The 23522-nt window shown below is 35.7% G+C and overlaps 2 protein-coding genes across 2 annotated transcripts in view; one reads left to right on the forward strand and one right to left on the reverse strand.

Annotated features, from left to right (window-relative positions):
* The window catches only part of LOC145681174 (uncharacterized), a 396630-nt gene that overhangs the window by 154526 nt on the left and 218582 nt on the right, over nt 1–23522 (reverse strand). The gene's annotated exons all lie outside the window — the stretch shown is intronic.
* Nucleotides 12040–23522, forward strand: part of LOC145681173 (uncharacterized) — a 92536-nt gene continuing 81053 nt past the window's right edge. Inside the window, exon 1 of the mRNA XM_081752643.1 lies at nt 12040–12091. The gene's annotated coding sequence lies outside the window, so the exon portion shown is untranslated. The remainder of the gene's footprint in view (nt 12092–23522) is intronic.

The raw sequence follows: 23522 nt of genomic DNA on the forward strand, positions 1-23522 counted from the left end.
AATTATCCAAGTGATAATGGCATACATAACTCATAACAAGGCATCGTCAAAGAAGAGAATAATTTAAGTGATAACGCAGAACTCATAATAAGACATTATCAAAGAAGAGAATAGTTCAAGTGATAATTCCATACAGAACTCACAATAAGACATCATAAAAGAATAGAATAGTTTAAGTGATAACGCCATATAGAACTCATAATAAGACATCATAAAAGAAGAAAATAGTTTAAGTAAGTGATAACGCCATACAGAACTCACAATAAGACATTATCAAAGAGAATAATTTAAGTGATAACGCCATATAGAACTCATAATAAGACATCATAAAAGAAGAAAATAGTTTAAGTAAGTGATAACGCCATACAGAACTCACAATAAGACATTATCAAAGAGAATAATTTAAGTGATAACGCCATATAGAACTCATAATAAGACATCATCAAAGAAGATAATAGTTTAAGTGATAACGCCATATAGAACTCATAATAAGACATTATCAAAGAAGATAATAGTTTAAGTGATAACGCCATACAGAACTCATAATAACACATCATAAAAGAAGAGAATAGTTTAAGTGATAACGCCATGTAGAACTCATAATAAGACACCATCAAAGAATACGTCCAAGTGATAATGACATACAGAACTCATAATAAGACATGATAAAGGAAGAGAATAGTTTAAGTGATAACGCCATATAGAACTCATAATAAGACATCATAAAAGAAGAGAATAGTTTAAGTGATAACGCCATGTAGAACTCATAATAAGACATCATCAAAAAAGACGTCCAAGTGATAACGGCATACAGAACTCATAACAACGCATCATCAATAAAGAGAATAGACTAACGAGGAAACCGATTCAAGTGTTACACGAAATTGTGGACGAGTTTATGCGCAAACGAATTGTTTTTGTGTACCCATTAGAGGGAAAAACCCTCGCTCTCAACCGTTCCGGAGATATAGACGAATAAGGGGAAAGGTGGTGGTCCGATATTTTGCGAATTTTTGAATATGTAGCGTTAGTACAAGTAAAAGAGTCTTTTAAAAATGAATAATTCTTTCATCCAGGAAACTGTAGTAATACGTCGCCTTAGATATGAGGGTTACAAAACCGAAGAGTCCTAAAAAAATCTAGGGGAAGAATGTTTTGGACTGGGAAGGCGAAAATACTGGAGTTCCATTGTTGTCTGAAATAGGCGTATCAGGTACCTATGTTCAGGTTTCTTGGTATCCTGAATCGAATAAAAGTATTATCAGTCAAGTAGGATGAAAAATGTGAAAAATGGTGGCCGTCTGAACTTTCCAAACATTTATAATTTCTACAATTATTAGCCGATCGGAACTGTATGTGATATACAGTATATAAGGCGTACAGGTTTTCGTTTTTTAAGTTGAAGATACTATTTTTGCTTATTGATCCAAACATTGCGTTTTAATATATGTCACACAATTACACGGTGTATACACTGTCGTACTTACGTTTGCAACAATATGTGTTTATGATTCATATTATTTAATTTGTTTTTCTATAGCACTTTTGCACGGAATATAACATTGTAATTTTGCTCACACCATATCGTCTCTGTTCCTTTGGCAACGTAATTAATACATTTTTATATCAGCTTAACTCATTTTCTACGAATTTACGACATGATATATTAGCATGTAATATTATACAATTTTGTTCTTCGTGTCAATGGTGTTTGATATTCCTTCCGGCTCCTTTTTCCGGCCCCGGGTAAAAGCTACGCCACTCACCTCAAATTCAACACCACTTTTATTCCACCCTGGTGCATCTTTCTTAACGTTTCAATGCAATTTTCAAACATATTCACTCGCAACTAATGATGAGCGCAAGAGTCTTGGTCTTGCAGTTTTTGCAAGAGTCTTGCGTGCAAGACCAAGACCAAGACCAGGTATCCCGATGCAAAACCAAGACCAAGACCAAGGGGTGCAAGAGAAGACCAAGACCAAGACCATACCTGCAAGACCAAGACCAAGACCATACCTGCAAGACCAAGACCAAGACCATGACTCTTGCGCAAGAGTCTTGCACAAGTATCGGTACTACTTGAATTTTCTTTATAGAATGTAAAAAGGGGAAAAATCATTACATCTTTTACTTGAATTGCTTGGCTTCAATGAAAATACAGTTGGAGTGAATGCGTTCCCAGTAATTTTATGTGATCGATGTAAGTCGATGTGCCCCTGTAGCATATAGTTACAGTATGTCGTTTTCTGGATAGGTTGTTCGCGTTTTCTGTAGTTATTACTCGTTTTCAGGTCACACAGGTGTCATTCTAATCAAAGCATGTTGCACACAAAGAAATGTGTCATTGATGCTTGATTACGATGCATTCATGCGTTTGAAATAATGAGGATTACTTATCGGGAGATCAGACACTATTCTACGTGTGTATGTTATCTGGAATAAACTTAAACCTTTGACCTTCGAGCTGGTAAAGTTTGTCAGCTCGTTCTGGGATAAATATAGCAAAAGAGGGATTTAGACTGCTTTGGCTCAGGCAGTCTGCTGACGAAACGGCACAAACGTCCAGTAAGTAGGAATTTGCAAAATAAAAAGCTCAAGTGGCAAGCGCAAAAAGTCATGCGTACTTCCAAGTTGTTGCGGGAAGTGGGGAGCATCGCTATGAGTTATGCAAACTATGCAAAAAATCGAAGAATAAAGTGGCAATAAAAATGAAAAACAGAAACACTTCAGGACTGAACAAAACATCTTTTATCAGTGCATAGGAACGAAGCGCAGGAACTTTTTCCATTAAAGCAGCGGCAAACTCGAAATAATGAAGATTTCTTTAAAGCTATTTTGATTATAATCAATATTGTTTTAATTTTCTCTATCTTTTTCTGGCCAATATTGCTAACCATATCATCATCATCATCATCATCATCATCATCATCATAGCTATTCTGTCATTATTGGCAGGCCACTTGCTTCAACTGAAAAACTTCGATGTACGGTGGTCCTCAGCTAGTCTCTTCGTCTTGACATAGCAATTTTCTCTTTTAATACCTTCCTTCAACTACAGACTCCTTCGCCTTTCTCTCTCTTTCCTTCCATCATACCCTCTAACACGTCCCTCATAATACAGTTCCTCCTCAGCCAATGTTCAAACCAGTTCCTCTTCCTCCTGTTAATTATATCTAAAATTCTTTTTTGTCCCCTACGCCCTACTGCTACTATTTCTAACACCTTCTCATTCGTTTTCCGTTCAACCAAGCTAATTATCTCCTTTTTTTCTCCATGCTTACGTTTCGAAAGCCTCCATTTTTTCCATCGCTTTTGGGTAATGTCCATGTTTCTGCCCCACGGAATACATATTAGAATCAGTAAAACAATATCTCAATATTTAATTGGAAGTTTGTTCAATACAAAGATTAGCTAATCGAAGTAGAAAAAAATTCTAGTATTTCAGTAATGTGTGCCGAATTGATTTTCTTTCATGTGTCTCAGGGGTAGCCTCTTGAGTTTGAGAACCGGTCGAGTATTGGATCTGTTAAAAAATATAAAAAAAATTACGAAACGTTGTGATTTATCTTATAAGTAGTGAAGCGTGGGCACCCATTGAAAAAAAATAAAGGTCATCGTCTATGTTGTACACTATCATCATACTTACACGAAGGTAAACTATATTGTATTTAGAAACACATTGTATTTCCGTTATTATTGGCGCATTGTAGAATTTATTATCCCTTATATAGAGAGTAAAATTTGCCTATCAAAACCATAAGATTTCTTAATGCAAGACTTGCAAGACTCTTGGAAGTAAGACCAAGACCAAAACTAGGTGTGCAAGACCAAGACCCAGAGTTCTAATGCAAGACCAAGACCAAGACTGGATGTGCAAGACCAAGACCAAGACCAAGACTACCCAGGTCTTGGTCTTGGTCTTGCATTTGCTCATCACTACTCGCAACATAGCCGAAAATTCGCAAAATATCGGAGCACCAACCCGAGCGGTTGAGATCGAGAGTTTTTCCCTCTAATGGATTTAATTTAACACAAAAACACTTCGTTTGCGCATAAACTCGTCCACAATTTCGTGTCACTTGAATCGGTTTCCTCGTAAGTGATAACGGGATACAGAACTCACAACAAGAGATCATCAAAGAAGGAAACAGTTCAAGTGATAACTGCATATAGAGCTCATAACATCATCAAAAAAGAGAAAAGACTAAGCGTTAACGGGATAGAGAGTTCATAACAATAATCATCAAAAAAGAGAAAAGACTAAGTGTTAACGGGATAGAGAGCTCATAACAACACATCAGAAAAGAGAAAAGACTAAATGTTAACGGGATAGAGAGCTCATAACAATACATCAGAAAAGAGAAAAGACTAAGTGGTAACGGGATAGAGAGCTCACAACAATACACCATCAAAAAAGAGAAAAAACTAAGTGTTAACGGGATAGACTCATAACAATAGATCATCAAAAAAGAGAAAAGACTCTGTTAACGGGATAGAGCTCATAACAATGCATCATCAAAAAAGAGAAACGACTAAGTGTTAACGGGATAGAGAACTCATAACAATACATCATCAAAAAAGAGAAAAGAGTAAGTGTTAACGGGATAGAGAGCTCATAACAATACATCATCAAAAAAGAGAAAAGAGTAAGTGTTAACGGGATAGAGAGCTCATAACAATACACCATCAAAAAAGAGAAAAGACTAAGTGTTAACAGGATACTCATAACAATAGATCATCAAAAAAGAAAAAAATACTCTGTTAACGGGATAGAGCTCATAACAATGCATCATCAAAAAAGAGAAACGACTAAGTGTTAACGGGATAGAGAACTCATAACAATACATCATCAAAAAAGAGAAAAGACTAAGTGTTAACGGGATAAAGAGCTCATAACAATAATCATCAAAAAAGAGAAAAGACTAAGTGTTAACGGGATAGAGAGCTCATAACAATACATCATCAAAAAAGAGAAAAGACTAAATGTTAACGGGATAGAGAGCTCATAACAATACATCATCAAAAAAGAGGAAAGAGTAAGTGTTAACGGGATAAAGAGCTCATAACAATACATCATCAAAAAAGAGAAAAGACTAAATGTTTACGGGATAGAGATCTCATAACAATACATCAGAAAAGAGAAAAGACTCTGTTAACGGGATAGAGCTCATAACAATACATCATCAAAAAAGAGAAAAGACTCTGTTAACGGGATAGAGATCATAACAATACATCATCAAAAAAGAGAAAAGAGTAAGTGTTAACGGGATAGAGCTCATAACAATACATCATCATAAAAGAGAAAAGACTAAGTGTTAACGGGATAGAGAACTCATTACAAGATATCATCAAAGAAGAGAATAGTCTAACAAGGAAGGGGACACGAGTTGTCTCAGGCCCATCGCAATCAAACTCAGTGAGTAGGTAGAACTTGAATCCAAACACTAAAATCCGTTGAATTTTTTTGCAACTTTTGCCTGGGCAGTATGTAGGCAGGATGTATATAGCAGTCAATACTTTAATTTGATATCCCATATAACCCTATAGCACTCACAACTTAGGCGTAAAACAACGAAAATATTGAATTGGAATATATATATATATATATATATATATATATATATATATATATATATATATATATATCATCTATTTACAGACGGTTTTTGCTGACCATGAGGTCAACGGTTCTTAAGATACAGACTTTCAAAGGTATTATATGATATTGTGTTTTAATACTCTAATTACTGATCCTCTCGACCTATATGTATGAACTAAAGTTCGTTCTACTCAGGTCAACGTTTTGCAAGTTAGATATCCAGTATATGTCAGTAATCAACACGTATGTAAGTTTTAAACTGTTTCTTATTTGTGAAACATGGTTCATTTCACGTTACCTGTATGTCGAATGACTCATAATAGTTTTATTTCACAGAATTTATTAAAATGGTAAGAATTGAGATGTTTGGTTATACAATTAGTCTATGTAGTCATCAAACATCTGCATGGTAATGAAAATAACGATAACAATTTTTAAAGCAAGAGCATTTTGTCTCGCACCAGCTACAGATGATTTGTGTGTTTCACACAACGAACAGTGATCACAGTAAGGTTGAAATAGAATTGGTTTGGTGTCAAGAATTTACCAACTGTACCGACATCCGTCCCAAGAATCAGGTAAATGTTCTTGGTGAATGAAATTATTGACCTTCACCTTCTGTATAAATCACTGCGCACAGTTGTCTCCCTGGCATTATAGAAAACAGAAGTGGAAAGCACTAGTTCACCTTCTCTACCGTTATAGTGTGTCGCTGTTCAATTTCCAATGGTTAGTCTATACTTTTAACGTCTATGAGTAAATCCTGGACTTGAAAATTTTCAAATAAAGGATTCAAAGTAAGACTGTGAAGAGAGGATGTTTGAACATCACTTTGCTTGTGTGCGCTAATAAAAATGATACACGGTAAATGCCTCCTCAAAGTCAGTGTTCCATTTGATTTTGGTCTGGGAGGAAGATCCATCAACTTCTGATAGACTTGTGTAAAACCCTGTCCAATCGAAATGGCTACCCAAGGTGGTAATAAAATCAATCCTGCAAACATTGTCAAGCTTCTCCAGTAAGCGACTGCGAACAACTCGAAAAATATCCGGATACGACAAGAAATGCGATCGAAATGAAATTAGCGATTTACTTCTGGGATACAGTTTTAGCAGCGCAAGGTAGTGATCTGTTCACGGTACATATCATAGAAATACTACATGTTGGACTAACTCGTTGTGATGTGAAAGAAACACTTGAAATCACTTTTGTTGATGATGAATCTGCTGCTAGTCCTGGAACTTCGTCATAAAGCCGGGTTCAACCAAGCATTGTAGATTTTCGGGTGGGGGTATTGATTCTGAAAAGAGGATCGAAACAGTTTTAGATTACACAAATGACATGAACCTCGACAAAAACACATGGAAAAATTTGAGACAAGTGATGACAAGGAATCGTTGTCTTGGAAATGTCTATGATAACACTCGTCATATGATAAACCGCTGGATCAAAGATTATAAGCAAGCTGGGAATTATGAAGAGAAATTGAAAGCTTATATAAAAACATTTATGAAGAATTCGTGAAAGCAAAAGACAATAATGAAATCATTCATGATATCGAGATTCGGCTCTGGGCACTGACGAAAGCGAAAGAACTTGGTGACATTTATCGCTTTAAAGCATCCAAAAGATGGGTCAAGTGGTTTAAAAATTCGTACGATATTACTTCACGAAAAATTGCAGAAATTATGGCTTGTAAGAAATAAGCTTATGATACACAAAGACTCATATATATTATTATACTTTTTCAGGTTTAGAATATATATATATATATATACACAGTGGCGGACCCAAGGGGGGCTATAGCCCCCCTTGACGCTCAGATATACACTGGATAAAATGGACTTCAATCCTACTTTACACTGGATAAAACGGCAAAATATAGTTCAGCCACTCCCTTGATCATATCCTGGATCCGCCCCTATATATATATAATGTATCCAAAATTACACTTGTTCTAAAAGGAAATGAAATTGAGTGCTTACTAGAGATGCAAGGGCTCGGTAAAAACCCGGCTTTTTTAAAAAAAAAACTCGGTTTTTTCTGCTTCGCTTTTTTGCTTGGGAAATTTTGGGCTTTTTTGAAAATCCTGCTTTAAATTGATAAACCAGGTTTTGTTTCGCTTCTCTATGACACAAAAAGTCATTTAATTAGTGGTTGATGCCGATAATAATATAAAACCTCGAAAATGAACCATGAATTTCGAAAATATATTCAAACAGTTTTACTTCTCAACATATTTACATTATGAATTCCAAAGGATTAACCAATGTATATAATAAGATTTTTTTAACCTCTTACATACAAAAGTAAACAGGGTTGGCAAGAACCATGGTTGTTTTTGAAAATGCCAAAAAAGCCGTTTTTTTTTTGGGGGGGGGAGTTTAAACTAGGTTTTTTGGGGATTAAATCGGGTTTTTTGGGTTTAGATATTTTGCTTTAAGTTTGTTTCGCCTTGGTGTTATTATGCAACAACGAGGTTATGCTGGAAGAGGTCACATAAGCTTAAAGAAGTCCGGTCAGTAAATTTCTTAAATTGAGAAACTCCCGCCCTAGCCATCGGGAAAATCCCGTCATTATTCCAAATGTAAAACAATAACGGAAAAATCCTGTTATTGCTTTGCAGGTAAAATTTAAAGGTCAACGTATCATAATCAGTACGCTAAAACTGAGGTATTAAATTACAAATTTAGTACGTACATATCATTGAAAGTACAATCCAAGCTAATGTTGGAAGCTACGTAGGCAATTCATAAATTTTGCCAATTTATATCAACATATTTAAGCAACCTTGGCTTCTTTATAAAACAACAGGCATTCAGGCATGCGGAAATATTCAATTTAGTTTCGTTTCGTATGTTCAGGCTTAACATCCTTACGTAATACCGAGGTTATCAAGGAGAAGACTTTGGCTTGAAGTTACATCCGAACCGCTACTTTGTTTACGCATGAAAGAAGGGTTGTGATTTGACCGAGAATTGAACATGGGACACCTTGATTAAAAGGTGAAGAGGAAATAAAACTAATGCACATGGTTTGATGTGTGGAAACGTCACCACAAAGTTCACACGATTCGCATTTTTCGTTCTTTTTATTTTATTTTTTGGTTTAAACCATTTTTTTTATTTTTTTAAAAAAAAGTAAAAAACAGCTGGTGTAAACCAGCCAACCCTAAAAGTAAATACTTCTTTTAAAAAATATTCAAATAAGTAGCAAAATTCTATGTAGTATTTTTACTTCAAAATATTCCATACCCTCTTTTTGGGCTGACACACAATCATACTCATACATCTTGCAAATAAAATCAGAAAAATAAACACACTGCTGAACAAGACTGCACTTATTTAATATAAAAACACATTTACACGTGACGTTTCGATCTTCTAGCCAAGATCCTCATCAGACGTACACTCTGATGAGAACGTCTGATGTATCCTGATGTATCCTCTGATGAGGATGTAATCAGAGTGTACGTCTGATGACGATTTTGGCTAGAAGATCGAAACGTCACGTGTAAATGTGTTTTTACATTAAATAAGTGCAGTCTTGTGCAGAGTGTGTTTATTTCTCTTTTTGGAACAAAATAAAATTAAAATAAAACATAAGAAAAATACTTAGATTTATATGATACACTTAAAGGCTGCATATCTAGAGCTTTTGGTTTTGTATATTCTTGAAATTCTACAGTTTTATATAAGCACCATCACGGTTTACTCTTTCCTCAAGTTTTCTGTATTTTTAACAAGAGGGATTCAACATATGAAGGGTTGAAGGGTAAGAATATGGTAACCCACAATTTTACTATTTTAAGAAATTAGAAATTTTCTGTTGCACAATCCATTTTGAAAGTCGGAAAACTGATTTTGCACATAAGACTATACATGAAGGATTAAACGAAGCGGTATGCGTTGCTGTCTATCTGGTGCTGCATAACTCAGCAATTGAAAATTTGCTAGTTACCATGTTCTTGGCTCACACCCTTCATATCATTATGTAACTCTCCCCACCCCACCACCACAAAAAAAAAAAGCCTACGGAATATATTTAAGATAAATACAACTGCACAACAAACATGACTGAGTGAAGCTTTTGCGCTTCTATCCGGAAGTCCGGGATTCAACTCAGCATTCGACCATTCTGACAAAACTTTTCTTCATTCCATCTATGAAGTAGAAATAGTGCGTGTACTGTGAGTTGGCCGACTTCATTTCTTATTGTTTTTAAATCGTTATTATTACTAATTACCAGCTGTGACGGTTTTGCGAAGGTTAGGGGGACGGTCTTTCGGACTGAAGCCTGTTCTCCAAAATTATGGAATGTCTAAAACAAACGAAATATCTATTAGTTATGCCTTTACTCATAAACTTTAAGCTCCCGTCAAATAAAAATCACGAATGTTTAGAAAAACTAAACATTAGTAAGAAAAAAAAACCCTCCCAAAATACTTTTCTAAATCCGCCACTGATTCTCAGTATAAAATGATCTTCAAGGTTGTATCCGGAAGATATCTCTAAATATATAAACGAAACGAAATACAGTATTAGTTATGCCTGTACCAGGGGTGCCCACAAAGGGGAGCTATGACGCAAAGTGCGTCATTGAAATATTGGGGGGGTAAAAATCTATATAAATATGTTTGAGGGGGTGTAAAAATTAATCGAAAAGATTTTTTCATGGAAGAACACCTACGGATAGACAATTCAGGGGGGTGCGTCATGAACATGAGAAGGGGTGGGTACCACTGCCTGTACTCATAAACTTCAAGCTCCTCCCAAATAAAATTAGGACATTTTAGAAAACGAAACAATCGGAGAAACCCGCCCCAAAGTACGTTTCTAAATCCGCTACTGATTATTTGTATAAATTAGTATTCAAGGTTGTATCCGGAAAATTATTGCTAAATCGTTGCACAGCTACAGTATAACAGGAATGTGGAAGTACGGTTAGACGGATATATTGAAAAACGTACGCTTTGACGGATATATAGAAAAACGTAAGTTTAACTTTTGCGCTAGAAGCTAGAGTACTAAGCTCTTAGAAATGAAACACAGACGACAAACTGAAATAATCCCAAGAAGAAAAAAATGTCGATAACTCAAAAGTTAAAATAAAGTTAAATAGCCTCTAAAATTGCCCTCAAATATTACATTCTTCATGTTAGCTTTAATTCGTAAAACATGTGCCCCATCCATCTTGATGGTGAATTTTAGAGCGAAATACGAGCTCGTATGTTATTTAGGTCATGGAATTCTTATCTAACTATAGAATATACTATAAGAAAGCTATTTAGATAGAAAAATCATGAAAATGAAAAAAGCCAAAATTTCCAAAATTCTCGTTTTGTTTTCAAAAAAGCCGGCTTTTTATGTGCAAAAAACCATCGAATCAAAAAAGCCGGCTTTTGTCATCTCTAGTGCTTACACCCAATTGACGAATTCTGTGTACTAGTGCGCCATTGGTAATATCTATAAGAATCATTGTGAATTTCAGTAAGAAAAATCATTATGAATGATGGCCACCTAAACACAAATTATTTAAGTAATTGGCAACTTTATCAGTGGTCCATATACCCGGTGAGTGTCCTGAAATCAAAACCCAATCAATCCGTTAGCGAAATGAACATCACGTAGCTAATCGGGTTCTACACATTTTTTCTCATGTTTCTCTAACAGGCGAACAGAACGTGTAACTCACGACTCTGATCAGCAGGCTTTATTCCGGAAAATTATGACTAGAGTGGGGAAGAAAATAAAAATGTGAGTAAACTGTACTCGGGTACTATTTGTAAAGGATATGGTCTACACAAGAATGACCGGTAGTCGCGAATTAATTTATAATAGTTCCGGGGGAAATCTAATAGCCTGGCCAAGGGATTTACCATCCCTTCTGTATCGAATATACGTATTGAAGAAACACTGTTGGACAGCACGGTCACCCGGCTTAACTCTATTATATATATCATAGGATATTCTGCGGAAGTATAGCAGGTAACATACTATCAAATGATACACAAATCGATGTTATTTCAACGTTTTCCTACAAAATAGTTACTTACCTTTGTGACACATTGTATAGTGCAGTAATCGGGGTTTAATAAGCGAAAATTTATTCACAATTTATTATATATTTTTTAATAATAAAATTTAAAATTTCTAGTATAAATTGGTTCATATTCTAGAAAATCAAATAAAGTGATTCAATTATAAGGAATAACATTTCTTTTGAAAAACCTAACTGCGTACATGCTAGTTAAACATGTTAACAATTTTCTTCTTATGTTTAACTTAATTTAAATTCTTAACTACTGTATACAACTGCCAAGAGACTATTTGAACGTCCAGTCGTGTTGTCTGCTCAGCGGAAGATAAGCCCACATACGACTGCTATATTTATGAAGATAAGATAACCTTTTTTGACTTCAAACGTGCTTTAGTCTGTTACGTTATTGTCGTTCCAGAACAAGTGCGGTCTACAAGCACTAATATCTTTCAGGTTAGTGACAGAATTTCAATATTAATATTATCTATTGAAAAAATGATATGGCTTTCGTCGCCAAGATTGAAGTTTCAATTCTAATTTTGAGGTTGCGTTTCTCGAATATTTTTAAAGTTATGATATTGCTCTTGTTAGATTTGATTGTTATAATGTTTTTGGAGTCTAACGGAATGTCCAAAGATTAGACATATACTAACAGATACGGTAGATATGGGTGAATGTAAATCATCATGCGTAAATTTCGAAAAGGTCGACAGAAACGAACTTTTTTTTTTTTTTTGTAAACCTAAAAGTTGATGTCAGGTTCTTAGCCAGCTCGATTTCTTAACAGACGACAGAAAGTAATATTGAGGGGGACCATGGAAAGACATCAAAGAACGCCACAAAAGTGATTCACTACGGGATCTGTAGAAACTGTAGATGTGTTTTACTGTACGTTCTTAACTACTTATTTTTAAACACACATTCTTCTATTTAAAACCAAAAAAAAAAAAAAAAATAATAATAATAATAATAAAATAAAATAAAAGTGTCAGAGCACTGAATGTAACTGCAGAGGGTACTAAACACCTCTGGACACCCCTAACCTGCTTTACGTTTAATTTATAACTTATTTGCAGTTAACGATATTAACTAAAGACTTCGTCTTACTCATCGTCTGTACTATTTCTTTTCTGATAAAACAATCTAACTTCATCGTTTTCTTGTGAGAATATAGGTGTTAGTACTAAAAAATTGCTTAGTGTTGCTTTTTCGACTGCAAATGAACATCCGTTTGATACTGCATAAAGATAATAGTGTCTAGTGTCTTGTATTATTGTAAACACCCCCCAAAACCTTTGACCCCTCCCGACAAAAAATTCTGGGTGCGACCCTGTTTAGAGGTGAATCTTTTCCCACACCTTTGATGTTTGTCATGATGCAATAATAAGGTTCTTGGACTTCAAAATTCTCAGAATGATTAAAGGCAACTGGAGGTGTTTGGTGCATCTAACAATAAATATAGCTATCGTTTTACGCAAAAATGAGTAAAATGTGCTACATTGAATTTAATTAGGTATAAACAAAATTGCAAAAATTTCATACTTATATTTTACTTCAATTTTAAAATTCTGTTTTAGACGGGGCAAAAAATAATTTAGCCCCTCCTTGGCTACGAACCTAGTTGATGTTGTGGACTAATCACTCCGCTTATAAAGATGAAACTGAAACTGAACACCAACCAACAAACAGTTTTAAACCTTGGGAGAAAGCCGGCTACAAAGATGTTGTCAACCTCTTGGTTATATGCAAAACACCTTTGCTGAATTTCTGGTTGCAACATGTTTTAATATAAGATATGTAATCCCCTTTTATCTGGAATAATTAATAGCACCCAAATCCCACCAAATAATTATTTTCTCTTTTTCTTATGCATTTTATAAAATGATTGTTTTAATTTTCATAAACGATTTCCTTTCTTTTTTAAAGATATTTTTACATTCAATCAGTTCTTGAAGACCATCCTAGTTTCACAACTGAAAGTGAAACTACGATAACTCAAGACAATTAAATCATGAAGGTTTCCTGGATGTTATGTTGCACATACCAACTCCAAAGGATTTTTGGTTGCATAATATAATAGGATATATACGACAGTTGTAGGGAATAATAATTAATTAAATTTATACTAAAACGTTAAAATAGAAAGAAAATTATTTAAAAAAGAGTGTATTATCATCTAAATTTCGCAAAAAAGCATCATTACCATAATCAAAAAAAAAGTACTTTTAGTTATGGTATACTTCAGTTTAAAAGATCAGGGACGTACCTACTGCGATAAAAAAAATGTTTTAAAAAAATTCGTCCGGCTAAAAAAAAAATAGAATTTCCTGTTTTTAAAAGTTTCTCAATGCAAAGAACTTTAAAAAAATCATGTACATTCACAGAAAAAGACAGGATAATCAATTGTCTTTCTTAATGACACCCACTGCTGCTACGAAGATCAGTAATCGTCCCTGAACTGGATTAGTAAATCGGTATTTTGCATGAGACGAGCAATTGCAATAGCTGCAAATTTACATTTTATTTATTTATTTATTTATTTATTTTTTTTGTTTAAACATATGTAGTGCACACGATTATTAATTTTTCAAGAGACGGAAGATTCAATTTCCAGGATTTTAACTGTCTCAAGACATAGAATTCCTGGTTAATCCCGTCCATACCGGGATAATTAGGAGCCCTAAACTACATGCATAGCCATGAAATGACGTAAAATGAAATCTTTCAGTTTAACGTCCCACGATTATGCCCTTTAGAGTAGGAGAGACGGGTGATATAGGCAAGTGAATGGTGATGGACAAATTGGTAGAATGATAAAGGCGGAGGAAACGGGAGTATCCGAGAATACGCACGAACACGTTGTTGTCCACCACAAACTTACTTGGACGGGGATCGAACCACACACCTCACACACCAGAGATAAAAAGCTATACCACTGAGCCACCGTCCCCTGCCCCACGTCTAGTACTCATGGTGCAATTTTACTGTATGTCTGTTAATCTCATTATCTGACCTCAAACAGCCACGTGCTTCGATAATTTTCTGTAAAATTCTTATTTTAATGATCAGTTGGATACTACTTACTTAGTAAAGACCAGATGTTTTGAAGGTTTTACAAACTAATCATAGATGGTTATCAAATTATAGATATATTATCATTCTCTTTGTAACAGATCCCACCTGTCACCAATAGATATGTAATTTTTATCACAACAAGTATTTCTCTCTTTAAAGAAAAAAATAAATCTCATTATCATTTAATTGTGATTAGTACATTGATGAAAAGGATATTAGAATATTTTGTTTATATACGTTGGCTTTACGATATACACAGAGCCGGCCCTAGGCAATTTGCCGCCCCGGACAATGGCATCATTTGCAGCCTCCTTTCTCCAGAAACAACACATCGTAAAAGCCACGATTTTAAGTATGCTACCCCATTATGAAAAGCGAAGAGAAGGGAAAGTGGACTCGCACTCAGAAAGACCTAAACACTACAAATACAATTTCATTGTGTCTCTTTTTAAAAATAATAATCTATTATGTTAGTGAAAGATAAAGCAAACACACCTGCAGAGGAATGATGGTAATCCTTTTTATAGAATTCAATATCGAGTTTCAATCTCAGTATATCAGTTTACAATTCCAGTGCAACTAGCTCTTTTATCTTGATTTCTTGATTTTCCTTTTACATCTGTTAATATTTTTTTTTGTTTGTTTCCTCCATCAATGATAAAGAACTTGTTTGTGACAAAGACAAGACTGGTGTTCATATCAAAACTGTGAAAACTAATTAAATTGAACAAGTGTTCACTACTATTCAAGAATTGAGTTCTTACATTTGACAACAATCAAGCAATTCATGCTGGGATTTGTTTGACCATTTGCTTTAGCACTGTCCATGTGACCTTAAACTAATACGACCTAAACATGATTTATGAATGTTATATTCAAATAGAAGGTCAACATAGTAAATTTAACTACGTCATCATGAAGCCTGGTTTCAACAAAAAAAAATATTTATTTTAAATAATATAGTTATGACAGATTTTGCCGCCCTTCGGGACTTGCCGCCCCTTGAAAATACACGTGTTACGCATATGGTAGAGCCGGCCTTAATAGCATATCCTTGCTTAATAGACTAGTCGCAATGCTGTTGAAGTTAACAGGTTAGTATAATGCTAAGGATACAAAATACTGGTATGTTTGTGGAATATGAATACAATGAATGAAATAAAATAAAATAAAATAAAATAAAATAACTTTATACTGGACAAATCAAAAGATGTAAATATTTTACTGTTATTCTTTGTTTCCACTTTTTCCCACGTTTATTAGAAGTCAGCGTTTTTTGTCTTTAACACTTTTCCCCTTTCTCCTATCCTATCTGTCCTCTATTTTCCATCCCTTTTCCCTCAATTCGTCTTGTATCTTGTCTCCTATATTATCTAGGGTCTTTCTCTCTTCGTTTTCCTGCTTCTTTCAGTTCTCCTTGCCACATAATTGTAGTGGGGAAAGATTTAAATAGTTTCTACTTCCAAATATTCATTCATCGTATTAATTTTTTTTTCGGACGGTGAGAAGAAATTCAATATTCATGTTATTATGTACACTATATAAACCAAACTTCTTCCCGTGGTGTACTGCTGCATTGTTGTATAACTTGGTGAATTGTTATAATATCCATTATCTCACTCTTCATGTTGTCTTCATTAAAACAAGCTCCTTGTATAAAGTAAACACCTTACTTGATGGACTGTTATTTGAAGTCTCTGTAATCTTGCTTAGCCTAACCCGTGGAACCAAGCCTTTTTTTTTTCAGCGCTGCTTCGAAGTGAAAAAAAAAAAAAAAGATTAACAAAATGACGTGAAATATTTAGTTCAACAATCTATTTTTATAGTCTGTACAGTAGAACAGACAAACGGTGATGAAAGAATTTCTTAAATTGATATAGCGGGAAAAAAAAAAGAAAATTTTCAGTTTATGGCTGCTAGGTTAAGAGTCTTCATCCCGGCGAAATTAAAATACCGCTAATTTTACAGTAATTATGTGATATCTTCAAATAGATAAAAGATAATTTAAATGTGAAACAAGAGCGCCCTAGACAATATTATTTTACATGAGAAACCGTTATCACGACTCACTTATCTGCTTTCGATTTCGAGCTATTTTGAAAAACCAGCATTTATTTTCGCGTTTCTAAACGGCTGAAAATGAAAAGTCACTAGGTGACTTGTGATAATGGTACCTCACGCAAAATAATATTGTCTAGGGCGCTCTTGTTTCACATTTCAATTATCTTTTATCTATTTGAAGATATCACATAATTACTGTAAAATTAGCGGTATTTTAATTTCGCCGGGATGAAGACTCTTAAGGGAGACGATGATTAAGGCAAGTGAATGATGATGGAATGAGAAAGTAGGAGGAAAACGGGAGTACGCGAGAAAACCCACGGACAAGATATTGTCCACCACAAACTTACTTGGCTGGGAATTGAACGAGAAACCCCACATACCAGTAGGTGCTGTACCTTTTTTTTAAAGTTAACTTATTCACCGAACATATCTGAGTAACTCGTCTCTAATTTATATTCGGTTATACTCTTTTTAAAGTTATTTGCCGTAACCTTGAGCGACAGGGACCTGGAGACAGACAGACACATCGAGGGCAGTTAAACTTCCAAAGGCTCTCCCACTGAGAATCGAACCCAGTACACCAAAGGCGCACGTGCTAGCCACTAGTCCAGCGAACCACTGAGCCAACGTGCCCCCTCTGGATATAGTGAAAAGGAGAGTCTACTGAGGTAATGTCAGGGGCGGATCCAGGACCGGCTTCTGGGGGGGCGGTGGGTTGTCATACTGCTACTTTTAAGGGCTCCAAACTTTGGGATGGGTTTTATTTATATATATACAATAAGAAAGCTTCATGTTCGGGAAGGGGCGATCACCCCGATTGCCCCCCCCCCCCCGGATCCGCCCCTGGGTACTGTTATTCAGGTTAAGTTCACACGTTGAAGATCGAACCAGGCCATCTTTCGCTCTAGAAGTTAGTCCTCTATCACTGAAGCATCCTAATGCATAGTAAGATCTTAGATCTTATTAAATATCGAAAAGTTTTTCAAAAGTAAAATGTTCTTTAACTCACTACTTTTTAATCTACAGTTGTCGTTTTTGGAGTTATTTCAATTTCCATTCCAATTGCAACGCGATTATCAAGTAAAAGGTCGTAACTTCAATCCATCTGATATTTTTCTTTTTCTTCGTTTAGCCTAATTGACCTATCACGAAAATGCAGATCGGATTGACACTGGTATTTGTCTAGAGAACAATATCAAGGACTTTTATTGGTTATAGATACTACCTCCGAAACATATTCCTCTACATAATTTTCTTAAAAACAAATTTAAAAAATGCATTGAGGAGAAACGAAAGTTGAAAAATTAGTAAATAACTTCATCAGTAGTTATTTGATCACTTTGTTTTAGAGTAAACATCCGAAAGAATACTAATTGACGTGTTCCAGCGAATATCTATGCATTAAAATAAATTCATGTTCGTATATGCCATGTTCAGTGGCGGCGCTAGATATCTTTTCGTTCTACCAAACTCAAAATATAGTGCTCCTAATTAATATTCTTAAGTATATTGCAACGTTCTCTTTAGTAGAGTCTTACATAACGAAACCAAGATTTAAACCCATCACCTTTCGTGTGCTGACAAGGGAACCTTCCGAAAATGATAGTTGCAGTGAAAGATACGGCCTATGCCAATTGAAAGAGCTGTAACAGAGATGAGTATTCCCAAAAAGATTAGCTGCCCATAGCAAAAGGTTCAACAAATATAAGGAGTGGAAGTTCGGGAAACAGCAAGGTTGGACAAGGGAGAAAGTGCAAATTCCTCCAAAAAAAAAAAAAAAAAAAAGCGGGGCACGGCAAAATACAATGCTGACAAGTGATGTATAGAAACAGACTTGCGACAATACGCTGGTGCAGAAAACGTCACTTCCGCTTCCTGTTTAGCTAGCTGGTTACAAACAAACCAGCTTTGAGCGGGTTATATAAAGAAGTTTACATGGTACTCGCCTCTGAAAATGATTTGTTCCGCTTTTGGATGTAACCATAACAGTTTAAGAGTAATTGACTACAAAATGATTAAGAAATCAAGTCAAATTAGAAATATTGTACTAACTAATATATTAAAGAGTAACAATAAGAAAGCCACGCTATACAACAAGCGATATAACTATTAATCATTTATTGGGCGAACAATCTCTTTGAGGGACACTTTTTCTCTCTGCACATTTTGCCAGGAAGAAATTAAAATACACATATTTTTACCAAAAGCACCCTTACTGTTTTTTTTCTTTGTTTGTATGTTTGTGACATTTTAGGCTAATTTCGCTAACTATTTAATATATATTAATATTCAGAACACTGTAATATCTTTTCTTAGTAAACTGATAACTGAAGCACACGTTTAGGGACACTATAGTCTTCAAGCAATGCCTACCTAGCATGGAGTGTGATACTCGCCTGCCTCCACTCTCTCCGAACCTCACCAGCGCAAGTTCGATCACAATTTTACCCTTGTGGAAACATATAACTTATGTGTAAAAATTGAAACGCTTGATACAATTGACATTAGCAGGCAATGAATGATTTTAGAACTGGTAAATCGTCGTTTACACATATATGTAAGACAACCGCATTTAATCAAGGACAACTAACCTAACTGTACCTTACTGCATATGAATGTTGGTAACAGTCGTTCTTTCAGAAAAAAAAATGTTCCGGAGGGGCACTCTTACTATTCTGAGGGTCCCTGGTGGTACTATTCTGTTTATTATTATATTATAGACGTATTATTTTGGTCTCCTCCGGGGGACACTCTCAGAGCTCTGGGAGGGGGGGAAGAAGTGCCACCCCAAAACATATCTGAACACACATGAAAGAAACACTGGTTGGTAAGCGTATAGTACAGGCAATATAGTAAAGTGTAAACCGGACCTGTTAATTTGTCTCATTTCGTTTGACCTAAACTATAATTGTCCCATCCTATCGATCTACGTTAAGTGCGCATGAACAATACAGGATCATTTTTTGAAAATTTACGTCTAAATATCCGCTTATCTACGGAAATAGTTATGTGGAAAAAATTATTTACGTAGAGGGATAACATAAAAGCAGTGTTTCAAAAGGGTGATGGTTACTAAGAAATTCAAATGCAAATCCATCGTAAGGTTCTAGAACACAGGCTCCCCATATAGGTCAATAGTTAGGTTGGTTCCTTTCTGTACCAAAGTTTAATATTTAATTTAAATAGTATTGCCGAGCTAGCGTTAGCGAGTGAAGGCGGGTTAGATCCCCGAAGGGCACGTTGTTTTCTGTCTTTATTACAGACAAATGGGAACGGGGACCTGTGTTCTAGAACCTTGTCAAATCCACTTGTGATTATTGCTACTTTAGGTTGGTGTATGATTTTCGTACCTGCCTTCCTTTCTTTGCACACATATCAAACTTCACTGATCTACATGCTCCCTACAGGTGTATTCTTACGGGTGCTCGAGCTTCAAGCGAGCTCGAATTATCGTAAATGCCGGCATGTTACAAATCTATACGCCGTTCGTGGCAGACGCAAAGAAAATAATAATTCAGATAACATTAGGACATTATATAAAAATACTATTATATCTATTAAATAATTATTTCTGATAACGCATTTTAACTTTACCGGAGCCAAGCAAGGAATGAACACCTGCTAACAAAAGAATGAAGAATAAATTAGGAAACTATTTCCACGAAGAGATGTTAAGTTTCTGAGATCAAGTATTCGTAATTGTATATTATAAAATACATTGGTTATTCTAGCGCTGTATTCTTTCGCTCCGAATATCTGATCCCCATTTATTTAAAAACCAACTTTCTTCCATATTAAACATTTTCACTGAAGCTAAACAAACAATATGACAAAAGTATATAGCATTCAATTTTCAGTAATTTTAATGAAACTCAATCCAAAATTATTATTAAGGGACGCTCATGTACATACTTAGAATTATCATTCGCTTGTTGTCCAGCAAGTTATTGGCGACTGCAGTAAATAAAATGTAGAGTAATTTTGTTTCATATAATAAAATATAGGCTTCATATACACATAAAGTAAATATATTCACTGCTATTCGTTAAATCAGGCATTTCAGCATACGCATTTATGTTGTTCATCAACACTATATTCAGAATATTTCACAATACTCAGCAGTTTCAATACGACGCCATTGAAACTGCCTTAACAACCACCCTAGCAACGGTTTGTTTGTAACCAATATGGCTGCGCCCAGTAAAATTCCCAGCAGACGACTTCAGCAGCGTATAGGGAACAAATGGAGGCCACCAGTAGGGTTAACAGTGTTGCCAACTGCAATAAAAAGTACATGTTTTGCAAAGAGCATTATATGTAGTGAGTGCAATATTCAGTGTCATGTAGAACATAAGATATGACGTGTATAATCAGTGGTACAATCTAACAAAAGAAAATAGAAGAAACAGAAGTACGAAAAATACGGAAAAGACGGAGTTGGCCATAATGCGCCACATTTGATCACGAGCTGTGCATATTAGAATGAACAAAACAAGAAAGCACCAACTATGCATTAAACCGACGTACCTAGAGTCGAAAAGAAAAACGAGTTCCAAAGTTGGCAGCACTGGCCATGAAAATCTAGACAATTCTAATATAGTTAGGCCACTTGCTTCACAAAAAGAAAATTCCGGCAAGAGGCATCACTCGGAATGCATCAATGCTAGAGTCGGGGAACATGAAATGGTTGGGTTGAGCCAACAACCTATAATAGAGGTACACATTGTGTCATGGTTTGGTCGTATGTGGGAATATACAGGGTGTCCAACCAAACTTTGTGACCTGAAAGATTTGAGAAACGAACAAAAATGTGACGGATCCAATTGTGCAGGTATGTACCAATGTCAGGGGGTGATAAAAGTCTGTGGGTAGCAAGTGCCTCCAGGATCCCCATCATAGGGCCCCAGAAGCCAACTTCAAACTTTCAAATGGCAACAGGGACCAAGTGGTACCTCTCTCGATAGCTCATGGAATGTGCAACAACACATATAGGAAACATTTGCTATATGAAGCATGTTTTTCAAAATGGCCGCCACAAATATATGTTGTGTCTTAACATGGCATCGAACATTGTGATCTCAAATTGCTGCGAAGCGAAAAGAGATGTTACAAATCCAATTGCACAGGAATGTACTCATGTCGAGGGCCAAGAAAACTTTGTTAGAAGCAAGTCCCCAGGGTCCCCATCATAAGGCTCGAGGGGTCAACCCCAACATTTCAAATGGGAACAGGGGGCGGATGATATTTCTCTGGATAGATACAACACTGCCTATAAGAAACATTTGCCATATGAAGCACGGGTTTCAAAATGGCCGCCAAAATGCACGTTTTTCTTGTCACCGAGCAGATATTTTTGACGGCCATTTTGAAATCCCATATAGTAAATATTTCTTATATGCGTTGTTGCATATTCCATGATTTATCGAAAGAAATATAACTCGACCGATGGTGCTATTTGTAATTTTGAAGTTGGCCCCTGGGACCCTATGATGGGGCACTTGGGGGCAATTACGTCTCACAGAAGTTTCTCGCCCGCTGACATGAGTACATTCCTGCACAACTGGATGTGTCACATTATTTTCGCTTTGAAACTATTTCAGTCGCAGAGTTAGGTGGGACACTGGATATATCATATAGGCGGTGATAGTACTGCAGACAGCACACACAGCAGATCAAGCCTTTGATTATGTTTGCTTTCTACAGGTGTGGGTATGTGATAGAAAGACCACCAAAGGTTCCAACACCTCTAGAGTACTGTTTTGAGACATTCACAGGCGATCATTCTACCATGTGTGACAAATTGGCAGTATTCCGTTGTGCTCACTGCAAATGTATCTTCTGTTTGGACCATTGTCTCATCAAACAATTGCACGTACAATGTGGACGAGCATGTACAAATGATGCGAAGGCTAATGCCTCTTGCCGGAATTTTCTTTTTGTGAAGCGAGTGGCCTAACTATATTAGAATTGTCTGGATTTTCATGGCCAGTGCTGCCAACTTTGGAACTCGTTTTTCTTTTCGACTCTAGGTACGTCGGTTTAATGCATAGTTGGTGCTTTCTTGTTTTGTTCATTCTAATATGCACAGCTCGTGATCAAATGTGGCGCATTATGGCCAACTTCGTCTTTTCCGTATTTTTCGTACTTCTGTTTTCTCTATTCTCTTTTGTTAGATTGTACCACTGATTATACACGTCATATCTTATGTTCTATATGACACTGAATATTGTTCTCACTTCATATAGTGCTCTTTGCAAAACATGTACTTTTTATTGCAGTTGACAACACTGTTAACCCCACTGGTGGCCTTCATTTGTTCCCTACTGTGGCAAGTCTGTTTCTATACATCACTTGTCAGCATTGTATTTTGCCGTGCCCCGCTTTTTTTTTGCGGAATTTGCAATTTCCCCCCTTGTCCAACCTTGAGGTTTCCCGAACTTCCACCCCTTATATTTCCTGAGCCTATTGCTATGGGCAGCTAATTTTTGGGGAATGCTTATCTCTGTTACAGCTCTTTCAATTGGCATAGGCCGTATCTTTCACTGCAACTATCATTTTCGGGAGGTTCCCTTGTGAGAATCTTTTATTGAACTCTGGAAACATTTAGAGACTTACAAGAACTTTCTAAAACCTTTATAAGACTTTATAAATGTTTTACAAAGTTTTGTAAGACTCTGAATGTTTCCAGAGTTCAATAAAAGATTCTCAGCACACGAAAGTGGCCTCGGAATAAAGGTTCAATTGT

The sequence above is a fragment of the Thermobia domestica genome, chromosome 3 (genome assembly GCF_964235325.1).
Source record: "Thermobia domestica chromosome 3, izTheDome1.hap1.1, whole genome shotgun sequence".
NCBI classification, from domain to species: Eukaryota; Metazoa; Arthropoda; class Insecta; order Zygentoma; family Lepismatidae; genus Thermobia; species Thermobia domestica.